Below are 22,869 nucleotides of genomic sequence, written 5' to 3'. Positions count from 1 at the left end.
AACGCACTGACTCCTCAGTTTGTCACCTTTGTCTTTGTACTTTCCATAAACTTTATGTGACCTAGTTTTGGGGGGTGTATATGGTCTCGCCTCTTCGTCCCCACCCTCCCGTCTCCTATGTATCCCTCTTTTGGAGTGCGTTCTCATGGTTCCCTCTATAGTGATAGGAATGTTTTCGTCTTCATCATCATCACCCTCCTCTACTGCTCTACTAGCCTCGTCATCAGTGTCCTCATCTACCTCTCCACTAGTGTGGACATCATGATACTCTGCACGGGATCTCTCTGTGTCTCTCTCAGTTCTCTGCATCCAATCACCTATGTCCGGACTCTCTGTGTGGGGTTTAGGGGTAGATTGAGCTCTCCCTCTTACGCCTCCATTACGCAAGTCTGGTGGTAACATGGCTTGTCTTAACCTGTACTGTTCAGCCTGATCTCTCAGTTCTTCCCTTAGCCTGTCTATTTCTCTGGCTACATCAGACATACTACCCGCCTCTGAGGCTGAACCTGCTCCTTGTTCTTTTTCTATTTCCTCTTCTAGTTCCAAAGTACCACCTAACACTTGAAACAATGGTGCCATAACTTCGTTTGTATAATCACTGTCCTGTGGGGTTGGTACCGGACTAGGGGTAGGAGGAGGATAAGGAGGGGGGTTGGGATGTGGGCCAGGTGGGTACTGCTGATGGAGGGACATGTAATGTGGCGGCTGGCTAGTATGTGGGTTTGGTGGTGGGGGTGCTCTAGGACTGGGTGAGGGTTTCACTAGTGGTTTTGCTTCAGCGGTTTTTGCGTGGGTGGCTTTCGTCTGGCTGCCTAAGGCTGATAGTGCAGCCATCTGTATCACATTATATTTTACCAACTTACTTGCCAACTCATCTTCTTTCTTCCTCAATTTCCTCCTTACAAACATATGTCCCTTTTCTTTGTCTTGTCCTGCTTGCAGCAGCTTTCTATGAGCCACCTGTATTAATGCTCTCATCACTGGCATGAATTTGGCTTCACTTCCCGTGGCTGGAAAATGCCCTTCCTTCACTGTCATGTTATACCACTCATCTAGGTCTTGAGTCTCTTTATTTCTAGTCTTGGGATCAAATGTACAGATTACATTGGTCTTGACTTTAGCCCATTGCTGTCCAAATGATAAACGGGGAGGCCCACAGCCACCCCGTTCCTCACAGTCTTTGTCAAATTCTCCGTCCATTCTGTCCAGTACTATTTCACACAGGTTTATTCAGTTTATGACAGTAACTAGATTCAGAGTAAATGGGTCGCTATGTCCCTCGCTGTGATCCTACCAACATAAGCTTCTACTGGACACTTTGATGTTCCAGCGATGTTGGCCCAGTATCAACAGTAAGTTTTAATTTTCCTCTGAATACTAGTTATTAATGTACACTCATACAGGCGCTCCAAGCGCTATTTTTACTAAACTCTAACGTCCTAGACGTTACTAAACTAGCGCTCCAAGCGCACTACTCTAGCGCTCCAAGCGCAGCGTTCCAAACGCTTTTCTAATGTTCCAAATACTTCTCTAACGTCCCAGACGTTACTAAAAACTAGCGCTCCAAGCGCACTACTCTAGCGCTCCAAGCGCAGCGTTCCAAACGCTTTAACAGAAAGTCTTTACTTTTGCAACATTTATCACTACAAAGGAGATTCAGCACAACAAGAGAGATAATTTAGAGTAAGCCAATATGCAGAGTTCGATACAACAGGTTCTGCTTACCTTTAAGATTTCAGGGATCCCTTTCTCTCTCTCGCCGGTCTGTCCGTCCTTTGGACACGCTTCTCAATGCCGAAGATCACGTCGGGGTCACCAATTGAAGGAACTGGCCTTCTACCTCCAAGAGGTCAAGGCCCAGTTATGTGTTGGTTAATCTTGTGTGACAAAGAGAATTTCCAAACAGACGGGTTAAAGCATAATAATACAATTTATTCCGAACAATCAATGTTGCATAAGTAAAATAAAAGAGTTTACAGATATCTGGATCCAACCTACGTGTCCCTGACAACATACAGTGCATGGGTCAGTTCGCGAAGTCTGAACCCCGAGCTATCCCTGATCCAGCCTATTCATGGTTTACACAATATTAATATTCATGAACTTATGGCACGTGATGTTTCTGCTGCATGTCTTCTTCTTTGTTATCTCCTTCTGACTCCTTCCTCCCTTTGACCTTGAAAAAGAAGAACAGCACCTCCCTCTCCTCTCTTTCCTCATAATTCACTCTATTCATAACAAATCCAACAGTCAGGTTATTGTAGATCATTGTAAGTACTTTTGTACATAATAAATCCAACACTCCACATTTCTCATAAACTCTTCCTCACCCGGGACAGGAACCCGGTGTGGGCAACGGACCGCTGTACGGGCAGCCGTTTACTGACAGGCTAGTGACACATTACACACACTCCTGAGGCTGCAGAGATTGTTTTTAAGAAATCTCATAAGCCATTGTTTTACTGCTTAATTTTTCGTTTTACATAAGAAAGTAGAGATAAGTAACCTAAGCAACTAGTGTAGTAATAATAATAATAATTTATATAACACTTGTCAAACTTAAGTACAAAGTTCTTTCCAGATTAAAAGATTTACAGAAAAGAAATGAAAAATAAATCTAAATCTCATGTAACAGCGGGGCAGCTAAGCTGAAATATTCATAACAATTGTGCATTTTGCGATAAAAGCAACACATTTGGCACAGATGTAGATTTATATGTCACAAAAAGATATAGATATCGGGGCGCTGCCAATTCGGCCCCTGACGGACACGGCAGCCACTTTCCAAAAGGTTGCAGAAAACTGATTTTACAACTCTTGATGATTTCCAAGGTGCGTTCAAGCTGATGAGATCAGATGTAAGAAGATCACAGAAATTATTTTTTTACCTCCTCATTTTTAAAGGGTACTTTTTAAAAGCTTTTAACCTGAGAAAAACGTGAAAACCAAATAATAGGAGCATGGTCACTTCAGGGTCAAACTTCACCCCCATGCCTTCATGGTAGAATGACAACCAGTAAAGCAGTAAAACTGACAGAGATAACGCTGGATACTTTTATTGGTCGCCAGTAACCTCTAATCACAGTTAAAGTGATGCTGAACTTTGGTAGAACTTTGGGTTGTATTGCTAGCAGTAAAACTGACAGAGATGACATGAGAACTTTTTAGTTGGAGTAAGCACTTCAGGTTCATATGACAATGTTTTATTTTTGCAATGGCCTTCAAATCTGAGCAAAGGAGCTGATATTTGTCCGGTCTCTAACCTGTGACCAAGCTGACTTGGTTGAACTTATAAGGAAACTTAGATCAGTCTCCTGTTGAAATACAGGGTTAAAGAGACACACAAGCTTATCCACCACGGCGAGGTGCCAACTCCAGTAGGATCCATTATTTTGTTTTATTTTGTTGATATGCAATAGCACTTTAAAAACTTGTATATACTATTGTATAACAGCAAACGCTGGCCGGGTTACGGCATGATACAAGAACTGAGGAAGCGGGTTGCTGGAGGCAAAGTTTGACCAAAAGAAATCCAATTAAATATTCCATTGCCATACTCCAGCACATCGTTTACACTTTGGGATACACAAATTTGAATGTTTTGGACATGATTAAAGTGCGCACGTTGTTGGTTTGCTTGGTTTTGCGGAGCGTTTCAGACGGAGGGAGAATACAGGTATATTCAGGCAGGCAGTATGAAAAATAATGTCGCATTGTCAGGGAACACATAGGGTGGTTCCCCTGAACGTTTGTGAATGAGGGGATAGATGGACTGGTACCACGGGACATTTTAGAACATTTTCATATTTTTCGTAGGTCTTGCGCTGATCAGCCACCACACTCTAAGAAAAAACATCTGTAGAAAAACAGAAAATGTCCTGGAAGAAAATTACCAGGGGTCTCTTTTATAAAACAGTGCGTAGGATCCATACTAAAAATGTATGTGTGCACAAAAGCCTAAAAATGGCGTGCGCCAAAAAAAAATCAGACTTATAAAACTGTGCGTACGCACACCTGCACGCAATGTTCCCTTTATAAATCACAGTCCACCTGGAAATGTGCGCACGTGGATCCGCCTCATATTCCGCCCTCTACACGCCCACTTTCAACCATAAATGGTCGATGCAAAGCACCTCATGAATGTTTCTGCATGTGAATGAGCCTGTTGATCAGTGGTTCTTTACGGTGAATCACGGCAACTCCCGAGAGGAAGACCAAGAAAAGGAGTTTTTCTGACACAGAGATGGAGGTGTTTGTAGGTGAGGAGGTCTCTGAACACTCGTTCCCTCCTGATTCTCTCATTCACGTCACGTAGTCCTCACAGTGACGGTATATCCACCAGCACCATGCAGCATGTTCCGAGTCTCACCGCTGTGTTTATATCTTTACAGCAATCACACTGATCCATTCACTTAAAATGATCAAGACAATCAGTAATATCCCCCACCTGGATATCATTAGAAAAAAGGAAGTTTGACAGGTGTACACTATTTATATTTATTTATTTATTATTTAAGTTTTTATAGTGAACTTGTCCTGCATTATGATTAGGACTGATAATGATAATGCCGATATGGAGTGTAACGATTGTGTGAGAGCTGTCACTGGCTTCATTTACACACTTTGTTAATTTACACAATCCATACTGGTGAAGATGTGCTGTTTGGAGGTGACTGGAGGAAGCAGAGTGGCGCAGCGCGGTGGCGCACTGGAGACAGTCTGATAGTTGCATCGGATAGCCATTTTCATTTTGTCTATATGTATACTGTATCTGTCCCTATCTAATAAACCATAAATAAATTAATAAGTCATGTCATTGTAACCCACCTGATGAATAAGTATCCACTGGACTAGTATAACCTAGATTCGTAGAGAGGAATAATGAACAGGAATCGGACACCACAATGAGTAAGCAGAACACAGAATTAAGTTTAAGGGGAAATTATTGTATTGACACAGAATAAATTCACAATTACTGCCGACATTCAGTTTTGTTCAGTTTGAAATGTACATTGAACTGGGTGCACCCTAAAAAATAAAAGTAATCCCCAAAATAAAATGTTCAGATCCAATTGTCTTTTGAGGTCCTTCCCCACAGTCCTACCACACTGACAGCAAGGCAGATGAAAGTTGAAAGCGCTCCTCAATCCAGGTGCTCAGCACGGGTAGCTCGCCATCCCCCTCGTCAGGGAGAGATTCCAATCCAAATCCGGAGTTCAAGGGTATCCAGAAAACCTAGCCTGTGTAAAATAACACGGCTTATATAGCAATATATGCAAATCTATCCAAGCTCTTAACTGTACAGTTTAATTTGATCAATATCAACATATAATACAACTTTTCAATGCTTAACCCATGAATGTAGGATAACTGTTGCATCACAATATTAACTTGCATCGTAATATTAACATATGAAATATGTCAACCTCACTATTATTATAAACCACTCAATAGTAAAGTGTAAACAACACTATTAAATGACTATTTAATATGTGAACCCATTTGAGTTGTAGATTATTATGCAAACAACCTACAGTTTAAACATTAAATACTCACTATATGTGAATATTGTGAGTAAGGCAATGTGAATACTTTCCCTGTCACAACACTGACACCTTGCGTTGATGCACACAAGCAGCACAGGGATGAACAGAATCAAGCTAATCTCATAACCCATGAACTTCAGCTACATAATCCCTCTCTGTCCACACAATGTAAATAACACACACATATTACACACACATATCTCTTTCTGCCTCTATCACCAAAGAAATACAAAATATCATTTTAGAATACAGCTCAGTGGCAAAACATTTCACTATGCCAGCTCAGAGCATTTGACTCGTGATGCCATGTGCGGCGGCTGCTTTAATGTTTGGAACGCACCGAGAGAAGAAAAGAATAAAACGATGCTCTCAGATGTTCTCAGGTCGCTTCAATAGGTGACGGAGCTCTTACTGGCTCAGATATAGTTTTACTTCTCTCTGTTCAGTAGTATATCAAGTATAAGTAGTAATAATATCACTCTGTAAATCCAGCTTCTCCGCTGCTCTCTCATCAATCTCCGTGTTTCCCACACTCCACTGCGTCTCTCACCTGAGTGAGGAGGCGGGACTTGGGATGTTTTACACCAATAGCAACAGTTATTTCACTTTGAACCAATGAGCTTATTTGTTAAAGTTTGTTAAAGTTAAAACTCTGAGCAAAAACGGAAATAAAATAAACAATGATAAATTAATTTCTGAATAAAATATAGAATGTGGTTATTTACTAAATAAAAGGAATTTTCAGTGAGGGAAATATCTCTAAATGTTTTAGAAACAACTGGTTTTCCCAGAGGGTTACATCATGTTTACTGCAGCGATTTTACACAACAACTTTATGAAAACTAATATGGTACTTGGTGATATCTGCACACTGTTAGTAGATATTATTAAAACTATTGGCGCTCTGTTCTGCCATTCTTTAATGCTATTTGATATAATCTTGGATTTCTACAACCGATGATGATGATTTCATCAGCTGCTCCACAGCTGACTGCGACTCTCGGAAGTCCGGTTCTCTCCTCTCAGATCTCCTCTGAGCTCCGGTGGTGGAGGGGGGGACATGATGGTGAGACAGCGTTGATGAGATATTGAGCGGAATTTGCTTTGAGATTTGTGTTGATCTTTTACATTTGTAAGGTGCTTATGTAATAGTTATGGCTCACGAGCACAAAGAACACTGCTGTTTTAAATGTTTATGATAAAGTGGATATAAGTATGAAGTGAAGTTAAATGTGTGAGAGGCATCATTATACGTATAATGACATTTAATGTCTACAGTCTGGCTTCAATTCATCTGGGTCTCCAGTTTCCCCTGCCTCGGTGCCTCCATAATGTGCGTACGCATGGGTCAAAGTTTCCGTACCGGTGCGCACATTCTCCCGTCAAGTTTGTTTTTATAGATCACAACTATTGCGTGGGAAGTGGCGTACGCACATTTCAGGCCCCGTTTTGTGCGTACGCAACGGTTATAAATGAGACCCCAGAACTGTTGGTGTTGACCCCGCCCCCCTGTCGTCGCCCCGCCTCCACCGGCTGACCAAGAGATGACAGGAAGTCCAGGAAGTGAGACGGGACGCTGCAGCTGGACTCCACAGGTCCTTCTCATTTCAGCATTTTTCGCCTCCTCCTCCTTGCGTGGGAAGTGGCGTACGCACATTTCAGGCCCCGTTTTGTGCGTACGCAACGGTTATAAATGAGACCCCAGGACATTTTCCGTTAAGTTAACCATCAGGGGGACAGGGGGAGGGACGCAATTGCGGACCAGGGGCCTCGTGTATAAAAGACTGCGCAGCTTTCACACTGGAAGATGGCGTACTAACAAAATTGGAAAAGTACATAAACACAGAAATTTCCACATGTATAAAACTGTGCGTACGCCTGTTCCTGCGTACCTTTCCTTTATACATCTCAATGAACGTGAAATTGAGCGCAGCTGCACGTGCCACTTGGTCCGCCTTGTCTCCTCCCATTAATAACTATGCAAATGACTATAAACATGCTCCATGCTGTCACCTATTGTCCAAATAACGACGGCAAATCGCGCTGGAAAAGGAACAAAAAGAAGAACGATCAGCTGCGCCCGAGCCTCGACTGCTGAGGGGCGGCGGTCTGGCCGTGTCCTCACTAACGCTGTGCTGTGAGTCACAGAGAGAGATTGTCAATACAATGAAGAATATATATATATATATATATATATATATATAAATATATATATATATATATATATATATATATATATATATGCAATGAATTAAAAAGAATGAATGAGGTTCTTGGTGGGATAAGTTATATATTAAAAGACCTTGTTGAAAAATAAATGTTTGTCTCGACTCACCTCGTTGCTTTACATTCTGTGTGTTGCATCTAAACGGCGCTGTAAAGCTGCTGCTTTTGGCTCATTGTTAGGTGTGCCAGGGTCCGGTTCATCCATCTGAAGCTCCTCTGGAGCACAGACACAGCATGTTGGTCTGCCACATTGTGCAGCACGTGATTTTGGTTTTGACACGGTGGTTAAGGCATGTCATCTCTGGGACATAGGTTTAAATGTGTTTTTGTTGTGCCTTCTGATGTTAAACATTATGCGCAAACTAATAAAGAAATATGTGTTGTTGTTTTTTTGGATCCCACATCATAAATAAAGCTCAGTAAGTTGAGTGGAAAAAATATTTTTACGCATTTAGCGAGTTTCAGTACTTTGTAGTTTGACACTGCCAGATGACAGAGTTTGGAGGACGGCCCGCACATTTTCACGACTGGTCTAGAATTTACGGCACGGTCCGCACATTCTCACGTCACGTTGACTTTTATACATCCCGGCGTGAGCGTGAAACACAGAGTACGCAACATTTTAGTACGTGCGCACCGTTTATACATGAGGCCCCAGGGGAATCTTAAAGTTACTCCTGAAGGATAACCACAAAAATCGCAAGCGATTCAAAGGGAGAAGGGGAACACCAAATGAAAACAGGCCTAAAGGAAGGCTCCCTACACTCAATATAACTTGAAAAGACTAAAACTAAAACACCGCTATCGAGCAGCTGACTAGAACAGAGATCCTGCAGGTCCTTTCAGCTGTCAGCATTCCCACGCATTTTCAGCAGGAAATGCATTTTCTAGTTAGTATTATTAGACTGCAAATCAGCCACGTTGTAAGTGTGGCTCCGTCTATTTCTTTAGATGCCCACTTAAGCTATAGAGTCCAAGCATGTAGTTGACGCGTGTTTCAATAAAACTCCGTAGTCCATGTTCTTCATTTCAGCCGTTTACTGAAAATCTTTCTTTAGTCTTCAAATACAAAAATGGTAACAAAATATCAAAAACATAAGCAGTAAAAAAGCAAGAACAGTAATATTAAGCACGGTATATTAAGCACGGTCAAAGACTAGTGTGCTCTCCAGGCTGCATGGCTTCAACTGAATCGTTTAAAGAGCACATGCAGCACAATTTAGCTTTCGCCCAATCAGAATACAGGACTGGCTGCAGTCACAATTGGTCCTTATTGAGCACACTGCAGTGAAACTACAGAGTTATTTATCTCAAGCAAATAAAACAAAATGTAAATTAACCACAGATATTTCTACTGAACAAATGGCTCTAACATAACCTGCCCCTAATTGACTAGGCTGTTAGCATATCAATTATCAAACATAAATGCTTAGAGACATTATCCACTTATACAATACTAATACTAATACTTATACAACAAACTATAAATCCTTTTTTCAGGTTTTAAAGATACATATTTGCTTTAACCTAAAGAGATAAATGTCTTTAACTTATTCAGTCTCTCTTGATCTTCACAATGCCTCCTCCAAGAGGCATATCTTAGTTATGGGTCTCTCCAATGTGCTTGTCTTCGTCTGAACACAGACACTGCGGACGGTTCCTTTCGAGTCTGGCATTATCTTGACGATTTTTCCCATTATGAGGCTTGTAAGGCGCTGCTCGGCTAAAGATCTGTTATCAGGCATTTTTAAGTCTTTGTCTTTCAGTGGTAGTCCGATGCAGTAGTGACCATCAACTAGCTGTGTTGATCCTTTCACTGAGTCAAGGAACTGACGGTCCTCCTGTGACATCTCAGTCTTATCATCGTATCCTCTCTCTGGGAAGTCTGCATTGTACAGCTGAGTCAACAGGTTTTCCACATTGGATACTGAAATGCGATTGACTGAGTGACTCACCATTTCTAGGTTGGCTGTAGTGGTGCCTCTGAGTGGACCGTTGATGACCCATCCAAGAGGAGTCTTCACTGCATACGGCCCATCACATCTGCTGTTTATTATCTGCTGGGGCTCCATGGCTTTAAAGGCATCAGTACCAATAAGCAAGCCGACTTCTGCTTCGATATGCGAGATGCGAACTTCATGCAGATAAGGCCATCGATCCACATCTTTCTGAAGAGGAATGTTGTCTTTTTTCACTGGTATACTTGGTTGAGTGAACGCCTGCGGAAGGTCTATGTAATTCTTCCCTTCCAGGCTGCATACTTCCAGATCTGACAGAACGTGAGTGCTCACCTTCTTTTCTGATGCCATAGTAGTGAGTAAGAGTTCCGCTTTCCTTCCTCGGAGGTTAAGCTGCTGCCTGACCTCATCGGTACAGAAGGTTGCTGTGCTTCCTTGGTCTAAAAACGCATAGACCTGGATCACCTTGTCACTTCTTTTGGACTTTATTTTCACTGGTACTATGGAAAGGATATTTTCTCCATTACCTGCCCCAGTGTCTCTGCTGCTTTCATGTTCTGTTCCTACGAAGGCGCTTGTGACCGCGTTAGTAGTTTCTGTATTCCTATTTTCATCCTTTTCGGACAGAACTGGGAATTCCTTCACAACATGCAAAATGCTTGGGTGTTTTCCTGAACACTCCTGGCATTGCATTCTCTTACGACAATATTTACTCATGTGACCTGGTGTGAGGCATCCAAAACAGAGTCCTTGTGATGTTAAGAATTTGATTCTGTCTTTGGGAGTCTGTTCTTTTATCTTCTCACAAAACTCCAAGGTGTGGCTTTTATGACAGTACATGCAGGATTTTTGGAAAACATCAGATAGTTTGGCTGAACCATACTTCTTCTCTTGTGGTTGTTGAGCACCACTGTGTCTTCCAGCCGGAGAGACACTTGTAGCAAAACTGATGCTCTTGGGGTTAGTTGTCTTAATGTTTATCTTAGGCTTCCCCTTTCCTTCTACGCTGACATCCAAAATATCTCCAAAAAGTGGGTCGTTGCTGACCTTTGCTTGCCAGTTGATGAAATCCACCAGGTCAGAAAACCTGGCTCTTCTTCCTGTTTTTGTTTGGATTTCATATGCTCGATTTCTCCACCGTTCTTTTAGTTTGAAGGGGAGTTTTGAGATGACAGTCTTCATATTGCTAGGGTTGTCCATCTCATCCATGTAATCCACATCACTCATAGTGTTTCGACATCCTATCAGGAACAAAGCATATGCATTTAATGCTTTCCTGTCTTCTGATTTTATCTGAGGCCATTCAAGAGCTTTATTCATCAAGGCTGTGGCAATTCGCAGTTCATCTCCATACTGTTGTTGAAGGAGCCTCCTAGCTTCTCTGTAACCTTCATCTGGCCACATGTGTTCACAACTACGAACAAGGTTAAGAGGTTCTCCACTTGTGAACTGCTGCAGGTAGAACAACCTATCTTGTGCACTAGCAGTCTTGTTCTCAATAGTCTGTTCGAATGCCCTTATAAACGAACGGTAGCTGAGTGGATCTCCTGAGAAAGTTGGAACATCTCTCTGTGGGAGTTGTGACATGTTTTGCTGCTTGACTAGCATTTCTGTTATCTCATTCTGGCGCTGCATTATTTTGGAGATGCCATCAGAGGAACCTGCTTGCTGTGAAGGGTCTGGAGGTACTGTTGAACTAGCTGCTCTCTGAGGGGGAGGTACTGCTGACCTGGCTGCTTTAAGAGGCGAAGCTCTGTGATGATCATTAGCAGTCTGAGCTGGGTGCTTTGGGCCTACAGGTGCTGGGAAACTCACTTGTGTCTCACCATCTTCATCTTTAACATACATGTCCTTTAAACCCACTTTGTACTTGCTTTTTGACTCGTAATATTCATTCATGCCATCTTGACCATCTTCATAATCTGCATACACCTTTATTTTGGCGTCTGATGCAGCAATCTTGGCATCTAGCTCCACTTGCTCTTTGCGCGCCTTTAAGCATGTTTCTTCCATCTCAATGTCTTGACGTTTCTTAAGAAAGGCAGCACGTGCTAACAGCTCTTCCTGCTCTGCCTGCAGCTTCAAACGAGCAGAACTTGCACTGGATGCTTGTGATGCATGGCTAAGCACGGAGCTTCTCTTGGATGTGCGACTGATGACCTCTGAGATGCTATCACTTGGCTTTATGTCATCATCATCCTCATATTTATTACCATCATCATTCTCTTCTTCAGGATGTCTCTCAATCTTTTCAATCCAGTCCTCTGTTTCCTGAACAAAGTTCTCAAAGTCCACACATTTGGGCATGTACCAGTTACACTGCTCCTCTTCTTTATCTTCGTCTTCTAGAAGAGTTCATATTTCTGCATTAAGCTCTTTAAATTCTCTAAAGAACTTCCAAAAGATAAATAATGCTTCATCTTTAATTATTTCATTTATTAACTTTATCTTTCTTGAGATTTTCAATCTCCCTTCTTTTACGAGTGAGATGAGCCAGCTTGCCTTTTCTTTCATTCTTAAGCCTGTTCAGTTTTTCTTCCACAGCCTTTGCCGTGGGCTTTGACTCCCTCTTCTGGCCGTTTTCTGCAACTTCCATTATCTACGGCGTCACTCTTGCCAAGGTTTAATGCACACAAACTGTCTTGTTTTCTTCAAAACGACAGCTTCTCACTCTTCCACAATATGTCCACAGACGTTTTCAAGAGTTTTAACATGTGCACTTCAAAGAATGACCACTAACTTAGTTGCAAAACGGCTTGAGGCTTAATTGAACATGGCTCCAGAATGTAAGGACATTGTAGACTGAGATCTTCATGTACTCACTTTCCTTTAGTGCACAGCGATGAAAATCAACGTGGCTCTTATATCCTTGTTACGTGAAGAATTATGTCCATAATCCACGTCTCTTTACAAGGGGTCCATCCATATGCTTCGTTTCCTTAACGAGCATAGTCTTTGACTAATGTAAGTGTGGCTCCGTCTATTTCTTTAGATGCCCACTTAAGCTATAGAGTCCAAGCATGTAGTTGACGCGTGTTTCAATAAAACTCCGTAGTCCATGTTCTTCATTTCAACCGTTTACTGAAAATCTTTCTTCAGTCTTCAAATACAAAAATGGTAACAAAATATCAAAAACATAAGCAGTAAAAAAGCAAGAACAGTAATATTAAGCACGGTATATTAAGCACGGTCAAAGACTAGTGTGCTCTCCAGGCTCCATGGCTTCAACTGAATCGTTTAACGAGCACATGCAGCACAATTTAGCTTTCGCCCAATCAGAATACAGGACTGGCTGCAGTCACACTTGGTCCTTATTGAGCACACTGCAGTGAAACTACAGAGTTATTTATCTAAAGCAAATAAAACAAAATGTAAATTAACCACAGATATTTCTACTGAACAAATGGCTCTAACATGCACATTTTATCTTAAACTATGTTATTCAAATTTAAGGAAATCATTTTGAAAGATGTATGTCACAACTCAAATATGAATTGAGAATTTGTGCTTACATCAATTCCTCAAAGTAAGCATGCGCAAAATATCCAGAAGTGAGGCTCTACTCAGCTACTGGACAGCGTGACCACTGAGACCATGACGCCATCTCTGCACCGACGGTGACTGTTCGGCCAGGACGGAGCAATCTGTTTTAATAACTCCATTACAAAATGCATAATTATTATGTAACCCGGGCACTTAGCAGAAACCCAGGCTATTACAACCCGACAACGCCACTCTGGGAATTTCACCCAGAGCATAACCCAACCAAATTACACAAGTTCCTTGATAAAGAGACGGGGCAGAGACGTGAGTTTCAAGTTTCAAAATCAAATAACTTTTATTTAAATTCAAAAATGGTGATTAGTTGCTGCAATGATAAAAGCTGCAAGAGAGGCCAGGCTAGAAAAATAATGTCCTTTATTACAAAAATAGAGTTCAAATGTTTTTAAAAATGTCACTACACCACTAACCTTACCAGTACAGGAGGAAGGGTGCCAGGGAAACCCACAGGAGGAATGGAGTGAGGGGAGAGGAAATGCAGAACAGTTCACCACCACCGGTAGTTGGAGAAACAGCAAGCCACATGCAATAACAACCCCAACACAAGAAGAATCCCTCCACCCACTGACCAACCACCTGCAAGGATATAGCAACCCAACCGTCCTGTTAACTGGCAGAGAGCTAGGAATGTTCACTTCCTGATTACCTCCACAACAGCTGGTTTACAGATAAACTAAATAAATGCCCCCTCCACTATTACAGCAAGAAACCTATGTTGGTGTTGGGCCACCACTTTAAACAAAAAGAAAGAATCAAATTAACAAAAGCAAAACACACTAACAACAAATGCAGAAGTTAGAGGTAAACGGGTAAACAGATTATTAAAAATAAATCAACATACAAAAGCCCAATACAACCAAAAATAACTTAATAACCAGAAATAGGAAAAATAAAATAACTAACTAAGGGACAAAAACAGCAGTGGCAACAGAGCTCCTCCTCCGCCACCTACAGCCAACTACGTCACACAGGAAGCACCAGTTTCCTCGTTCCTCGAGCCGCAAGTTACGGTGACCAAACAATTGGCTCACGTGTGATCCTCCAGCACGCCAACGCACACACACCGTATCCTACGCTCTTCATATAAAGCTGCACGAGCGTCGCGGGGGGGAGCTAAGACTGCAAACGGCACCTTAGTCTGATGTTCATCTCCCTCAACAGCAGTAACAGGGCAGAACAGAGTGAGCCGAGCCTCCGCTTGGCCACCAGCTGCTCCCTTTAAGGGGCTGCTAGACTAGGGGAGTGATCAAGGTGTCAACCGTTCTCAGTCTCAGTGATTAAGGGGTGTGGCGACGGGGGAAAGATCACCAATGACAATTAGTTGCAACTTTGACGTGATCTGTTGGGGGTCTTGGGAATGCATGTCGCCTAGCTCACTAGCTATAGAGTGCTACAGGAATGAGTCCTAAAGCCCAGATATGAGTTAGCATTTTAGCACATTAGAGATAGCTAGAATCAGATTCTCATGTGCCAGATGCAAGTAAAATCATATCTAAATTTAGTCCTCTGCCGCTAACCTCTGGAACAGCTTACCTTTTCATATCAACAGCTCAGACAAACAGAATAGTTGAAGTCGCTGCTGAACCTCTTTTAGCTGGCGTTTCTTTAAGTTAATTTTCTGTTGTGCTGCAACTCCTTTACTGCTATTATGTGCACATTATTACCTCCTTCAAGGCCCGAGGTTATGTTTTCATCAGCGTTGGTTTGTCTGTTAGCAGGATTACTCCAAAAGTTTGTGATGGATTTGAATGAATTGTTTTGGAGGGGTGGAGTGTAGCACAATGAACAATCCATTAGATTTTGGTGGCGATCCGGATCATGATCCAGATTCAGGATTTTCTTATAAGAATTCCAATCAGCCTGAGCATTAAGACCACAGGGTATAACACATGCACAGTGTAGCTGATGACACGTTGATGACGCGTGACCCCGCCTTCTTCCTTCTGAGAGCAGAGAGATACGTGTGTGGATGTGTGGCGAGACATCGAGGTGCGACGGGAGCTGTTGGCCGTCCGCGGTGAGAAAGAAAAAAAGCGGTAGATGACGGGATGAGAGACGACGTAGTGTAACGTTATACAGACATAACAAGGCTGCTGAATGAGAGAGGCATCCGCCGATACGTTACACGGAAACACACCGTGTTAATAACAAGCCGACCACCTCACGGTACCGCCAGCTGTGAGCTGTGATCTGTTTTTAAAATCAGGCACCTTGGCGGAGGTCTGCACTCTCCGAGTGCCATTCTAGTGTTTATTGTTTTTACTCTGTTCTTATTGTTGCTTGCTTTGTATTCATTGTCATCATGTACATGTTCAGCACTGAGAGAGAGAGAGAGAGAGAGAGAGAGAGAGAGAGAGAGAGAGAGAGAGAGAGAGAGAGGGAGAGAGAGAGATGGATAGTGACCTTTCATTCATTCCAGGATCAAAAACAGGAAGATTGTGAAATGCCATAAACCTAAGATGGTAAAAGGTGAGGGTCAACCAAGACCTACACACTACCAAGACCTACACACTACCAAGACCTACACACTACCAAGACCTACACACTACCCAGACCTACACACTACCCAGACCTACACACTACCAAGACATACACACTATCAAGACCTACACACTACCCAGACCTACACACTACCAAGACCTACACACTACCAAGGCCTACACACTACCAAGACCTACACACTACCGAGACCTACACACTACCCAGACACCCTAAAGACACCCTAATAATTAAAGACACAGATGTGAGTTCTTTTTTTGTTATCAAGTTTCCTCTATAAAACCTCCCTGGTCAAGACCTGTACAGCATCACTTGGGGTAATACAATATATTGTATTAACAAGTTTAGATTCAAGGAAAGACAGAGGTTCTGTAGGACATCTGAAGCTCAAATGTGTCCACCATTTTCAGTCGTCATCAGCCTGACAACCCACAGTAGTCATCATGGTAAAAAAGTGTTATTAAGTTTTCTCAAAGTCTGGTGTTTTATGGAGGAAAAAAGCCTGAACTACAGGATTCTCTCTATTATTGTAGATTTGTTAAAAAGGAAAAGTAGTAGGAAGAAATTCCCCAAACTTCCAGTTATCTAACAGCATTTTAAGCATGGGCTTTTTTCTTTGCTCAGATAATGAAACGAAGAAGCTCTTTCACCCCAACAGATATGTGTTTGAGGCTTTGGAGCTCTGAACAAACTGGAAAAGGAGAACACTACATAGACTTGACTCTTTCTATGTTGTTGTCTTTAGTCAAAGAGCGTTAAACTGAATCAAAAACCAACATCTCTGCCGACACCAACGTCAAACAGACGCTAGTGTCAGAAACAACTTTATATACAGCTTTGCCACACACACACACACACACACACACACACACACACACACACACACACACACACACGAAGCATCCTATTGGACGATTGCATCCTTCAGTAATCAGGCCGTCATCTGTGTCAGCTGTAGCTCCACCTGTCTTCACTCTGGAAGTAATCAGTGCCGTCTGGTGATCCACCTCATTGTGGCTCTTGTAATGCATCTTACACAAAAATCCAAGAGATTTGATCAATACACACTTTAAATCAATCTCATGTATTGCAACGAACAAAATAAATGCACATAAAGAAAGAGATGTAAATATGTAAAGAAAGAGATGTAGAGTCCATGTGGCAAGACGGTTTCGTTCATGTATCCAAAACAGTTTAAAAAGCCATAAATCCACAACAGTTGTTGTGTTTAAAGCTGCATGATACGGTTTGAATAAAGAACAAACAATAGTCCCGTTTGTGTGCTCTCCAGGTTGCTCAGAGAATCACCAAAGCACCACAGCTGTGGTTATACAGAGGAGACAACAAGCCCAGTGAAAATAAAACGTTCTGAACACGGTCTAGAAACAAGTGTTGAGCGTATCGTCAGAGGAATAATACGAGCTGAAGTGGAGAAAAAGAGCGTTCTTCTATCAGTATGTGGGGAAAGAAGTTGGAATTTGTATTCAATATATGAACTTGTGATTGTGTTCAATAACTATGATAACAAAATCCTCATGTCACAACTAATAAGTTATGTTACCTTTTAGTTTTAATCTTTTTTTAGATTGTTTTTAAACAGAGACTGACTGACTCTAAACATGAACACTGGACTTTGTGGTGTTTCAGGAGGAAAACTGCCTCAGTTATTCTCTCCTAGTCACATTTACTCCATCAGCTTTGTATGATACCCTGGAAAAAAGACAAGAAAAGACTTAGTTCATTCTTGTTTATTGATTATAGAAACCTTCAGTTTGTTCACACATCCCATCAGTAAAGTCTGCTAAATGACTCTTGTTCAATGATTTCACGTACAGATTCATTTTCATCCACACCATCAGTTTGTTTGAGCAGAATCTCAGCGATGTAACAGAGAATAATGATTTCCTTATTGATTATGATCATGATAATTACAGTTTCATTAAACATCTTAGGATCTCGTTTGTACGTCGATCTGGACGACAACATTTAGTCTGCCCAACGAATAAATGTGATTCTAGATATCTTTACAAAAAGTGGTGAGAACAGAATATCTATGATAAGAAATAAATCACTAGACCTTCCTTTAAGACCCGTGCAGTGGAAGAGAAACAATAACACACACACACACACACATAGATATATATATATACATATATTCATCAGACATTTAGAGCACAGAGAAGTTTACAAAGTAGAGCCCATAATGTTTGATTGACAGCTGATCTCTGTGCAGTGAAGACATGAAAAGAACAAGACTCAGTCTAAAGCGAGTATCTGTCTGGACCGTATCTGGTCAGGATGTGAATTTGTGGCTAAATTGTTACACAAATAATCAGTGGTCATGTCTATCATGTTTTATGAAGAGTTTTTTTCCACTTATATCTTAATGTTTGATTGAAAGACAACTTATAATGAAGCAAATTGCATTCAGTAATAGTAAATGGTGACATTTACTAGTCAGTATATTATACATTTTATACAAGGTGTAAATGTATCATCATGACATACAGTCTGCAGGTTAAAAGTATTTCAGCTTTTTATTAAAGCATGTGTATCAAAAGCATTCATCATATAAGTGGTGTGTAACAATATATACATACTTACAAAGTTGATGTCATCACTGATGTTGTTGCTGCGTGTTTATTCCTAGATGGAGTGTTGATGGAGCAGCTACAATGTTAGCATAGCCTGGCACTGATCGATCCGGACTCCGTTCAGAAAACAAGCATTTTAAAAGTTGTTTGCTTGCTGTGTTGCGGACAGACCCGACAAAGCATGAATTCAGTCTTTTTACAAATCAACATCATAATGTCGTTATTTCGGCATCATTTTGATCCGTTTATTGATATTAAATCACAGCACAGTGTGTTTATTTTGGGTTCATACCGCAGTAGCGACGTGTGGCTTGCTAATGTGCTTCCTGCTTGGTGTGAATGCACGGTGGTAACACAATACGAAGCACAACGTAACGTAACTTAAACTACTATAAACAATAGCACATGCACAACAACAGCACGATGTAATGATTCAATGAACCGCTGACACAATCCCCAGAAAACATAAACACTGAACTGTTCTCCAGCTTTTCATTTAGAAAGAGCAACAACCAATGAGGAACCTGCAACAGTCGCTGATGAATCCTGTAACTTCATCACTCAGTCAGTCAGGCAGTGACACACTTTAGTGTTTGTAGGGCTGGTCCTCTGCGGTCCAGACACAAATCAGCTCTGCAGCAACAATGATGGACACCAGAGAAGTTTAAGAGTTAAAACACTGAATTTAACCCTTAAATGACTTCTGTCTATTTCAGTTTACACAACTCAGCAGTGACATCATAACCATAAAGCCTAAGTCCAGCATAGAGAGGCTCAGTGAATGTGGTCTGGACTCTGTGGAGGAGAGTCATGGTTTCAGAGACGCTGTAGAAGGACAGAATACCTGCACTGTGATCCAGGTACACTCCTACTCTGGAGGACGGAGGACCTGAGACGGGGGTTTGGACATAGTTGTACCAAAATATATAACTGTTTTGGTAACAATCTAACGCCCAAGATTTATCATTGTATCCAAACAAACGTTCATTCGACCCCCCCCTGCTCTCCTGATACTCTTGTATGTGACTGCTACATAAACTCCTCTCCCTCTCCACTCCACCTCCCAGTAACAACGTCCAGTCAGACTCTCTCTACTCAGGACCTGACGACATCCAGTGAATCTGTCTGGGTGACTAGAATAAGACTGTTGTTGTCTCATAAATGTTGCTTTTCTGTTCCCCTCAGATAATAACAGCTGTGTGTTTGCTGTGTTTGGATCCAGTGTGATTTCTCGTGAATATTGTAAGAATCCAGCTCTGGTCTTGGGCTCTGGTTGTGACAGTAAAACATCCATTTCAGTCACAGTCTGTGAGACGTTTGTCCATTTCTCTCTCAGAACGTCCTGTAGTTTATCTCTGACTTCTGACACAGCCGCCGTCACGTCCTCAAAGTAGCTCAGAGGACGGATATTGATGCTGGATGTAGATTCAGTGAGTGGTGACAGTGAGGGGTAGTTAAGAAGAAACTGGTTGTGATCCTCTGTGTGTGACAGCAGCTTCATCTCAGCGTCTCTCCTCTTCAGCTCAGTGATCTCCTGCTCCAGCTTCTCCTGAAGCTCTTTGACTCGACTCACTTCACTTTTCTGCTGGGATCTGACCTGCTGCTTCACATCACAGCTTCTTTTCTCCATGAGACGGATCAGCTCGGTGAAGATCTTCTCACTGTCCTCCACTGCTTTATCAGCAGAGCGATTGACGGCCTCCACCTCCTGTTGGAGCAGCTTCACATCTTTCTCTCTGTCCTGGATCCTCTGCTGGATGTTGAGTCGACTCACCTCCAGCTCTCTCTGCCTCTCCGTCCTTTCTGCTGCAGCTGAGACGGTGTCGTGGCCTTTATGTTCATCCACAGAGCAGAGATAACAGATACACTGCTGATCAGTACGACAGAACATCTTCATCACCTCGTCGTGACGAGAGCAGATGTTCTCCTGGAGTTTCTCGGAGGGCTCCACCAGCTTGTGTTTCTTGAACGGAGCTGAGTCATAATGAGGCTGGAGGTGTTTCTCACAGTAAGAGGCCAGACACGCCAGACAGGACTTGAAGGCTTTCAGTTTCCTCCCAGTGCAGACATCACAGGCCACATCTTCAGGTCCAGCATAGCAGTGATCAGCAGGAGCAGCTTGGAGTCCAGTCTTCTTCAGCTCCTCCACTAAAACTGTTAACATGGTGTTTTTCAGCAGGACAGGCCTCGGTGTGAAGGTCTGCCTACACTGAGGGCAGCTGTAGATCTTCTTCTCATCCTCTCCATCCCAGAAGCTTTTAATACAGTTCATGCAGTAGCTGTGTCCACAGGTAGTAGCCACCGGATCCTTCAGTAGATCCAGACAGATCGAACAAGAGAATGACTCTCTCTCCAGCTGAACTCCTTTCTGCGCCATTTCACCTCTCAGTAGCAACGACTGTCTGAGTTTCACTTCCTGAGAACCGACACTAGTTTGAGCTCTGATGTAATCATCATGTGTTATGTTGGTTACCCCACCTTCAAACTGTCGATCTGAAGGGGAGGGAACAAGGAAATAAGAGGACCGGGTTATCAAGTTGTGAATCATTCCAGGACGAGGAGCAGCACGACTGACTACGTCCCAAATCACATACTTTTCTTTTTACTTCTAGCACACTGCAGCTGCCCTTACAAAGTACGTACTGTTGCATGCAGTATGAATACAATATATCTGCTGTGCAGAGGATTGTGGGTCAGAACAGCCAGAAAAGCATGCTGGCTTTCATACTGTAAAATGTGACCAGATGTAGTAGGACATCCTGGTATTTTTGGCACACTGCATTTGACATACTATGTATTGGGACATAAGAAATCTTTTTTTCAGTCATACTAAGTAGTGTGGTAGAATGGGTTTTGGAACGCACAGTATGTTTCGTCATTTACAAACGGAGCCTCGGTTCAAACCTGCTCCACATCTGAAAACATTTCAGTTTTCAGCTGTAAAATATTTCTTGGCTCCTCAGGCTTTGGTGATGGCTCCACATTTCTCATAAACTCTTCCTCACCCGGGACAGGAACCCGGTGTGGGCAACGGACCGCTGTACGGGCAGCCGTTTACAGACAGGCTAGTGACACATTACACACACTCCTGAGGCTGCAGTGATTGTTTTTAAGAAATCTCATAAGCCATTGTTTTACTGCTTAATTTTTCATTTTACATAAGAAAGTAGAGATAAGTAACCTAAACAACTAGTTTAGTAATAATAATAAGAATAATTTATACAACACTTGTCAAACTTAAGTACAAAGTTCTTTCCAGATTAAAAGATTTACAGAAAAGAAATGAAAAATAAATCTAAATCTCATGTAACAGCGGGGCAGCTAAGCTGAAATATTCATAACAATTGTGCATTTTGCGATTAAAGCAACACATTTGGCACAGATTTAGGGTTATATGTCACTAAAAGATATAGATATCGGGGCGCTGCTAATTCGGCCCCTGACGGACGCAGCAGCCATTTTCCAAAATGGCCACAAAATAGGTTTTCCAAAACGTTGCAGGAAACTGATTTTACGACTCTTGATGATTTCCAAGGTGCGTTCAAGCTGATGAGATCAGATGTCAGAAGATCACAGAAATTATTTTTTTACCTCCTCATTTTTTAAGGGTACTTTTTAAAAGCTTTTAACCTGAGAAAAACATGAAAACCAAATAAAAGGAGCATGGTCACTTCAGGGTCAAACTTCACCCCCATGCCTTCATGGTAGAATGACAACCAATAAAGCAGTAAAACTGACAGAGATAACGCTGGATACTTTTCTTGGTTGCCAGTAACCTCTAATCACAGTTAAAGTGATGCTGAACTTTGGTAGAACTTTGGGTTGTATTGCTAGCAGTAAAACTGACAGAGATGACATGAGAACTTTTTAGTTGGAGTAAGCACTTCAGGTTCATATGACAATGTTTTATTTTTGCAATGGCCTTCAAATCTGAGCAAAGAAGCTGATATTTGTCCGGTCTCTAACCTGTGACCAAGCTGACTTGGTTGAACTTATAAGGAAACTTAGATCAGTCTCCTGTTGAAATACAGGGTTAAAGAGACACACAAGCTTATCCACCACGGCAAGGTGCCAACTCCAGTAGGATTCATTTTTTCGTTTTATTTTGTTGATATGCAATAGCACTTTAAAAACTTGTATATACTATTGTATAACAGCAAACGCTGGCCGGGTTACGGCATGATACAAGAACTGAGGAAGCGTGTTGCTGGAGGCAAAGTTTGACCAAAAGAAATCCAATTAAATATTCCATTGCCATACTCCAGCACATTGTTTACACTTTGGGATCCACAAATTTGAATGTTTTGGACATGATTAAAGTGCGCACGTTGTTGGTTTGCTTGGTTTTGCGGAGCGTTTCAGACGGAGGGAGAATACAGGTATATTCAGGCAGGCAGTATGAAAAATAATGTCGCATTGTCAGGGAAAACATAGGGTGGTTCCCCTGAACGTTTGTGAATGAGGGGATAGATGGACTGGTACCAC

The 22,869-nt window shown here is 42.0% G+C and overlaps 1 protein-coding gene and 1 pseudogene across 2 annotated transcripts in view; one reads left to right on the top strand and one right to left on the bottom strand.

Moving 5' to 3' along the window:
• The window catches only part of LOC119486943 (ral GTPase-activating protein subunit beta-like), a 592,951-nt gene that overhangs the window by 42,212 nt on the left and 527,870 nt on the right, over nt 1-22,869 (top strand). The window lies entirely within an intron of this gene.
• On the bottom strand, nt 18,765-20,761 carry LOC119487112 (annotated as a pseudogene).

This window comes from Sebastes umbrosus, chromosome 1 (genome assembly GCF_015220745.1).
Source record: "Sebastes umbrosus isolate fSebUmb1 chromosome 1, fSebUmb1.pri, whole genome shotgun sequence".
Lineage (NCBI taxonomy): Eukaryota > Metazoa > Chordata > Actinopteri > Perciformes > Sebastidae > Sebastes > Sebastes umbrosus.
This window is presented reverse-complemented; position numbering and strand designations above follow the sequence as displayed.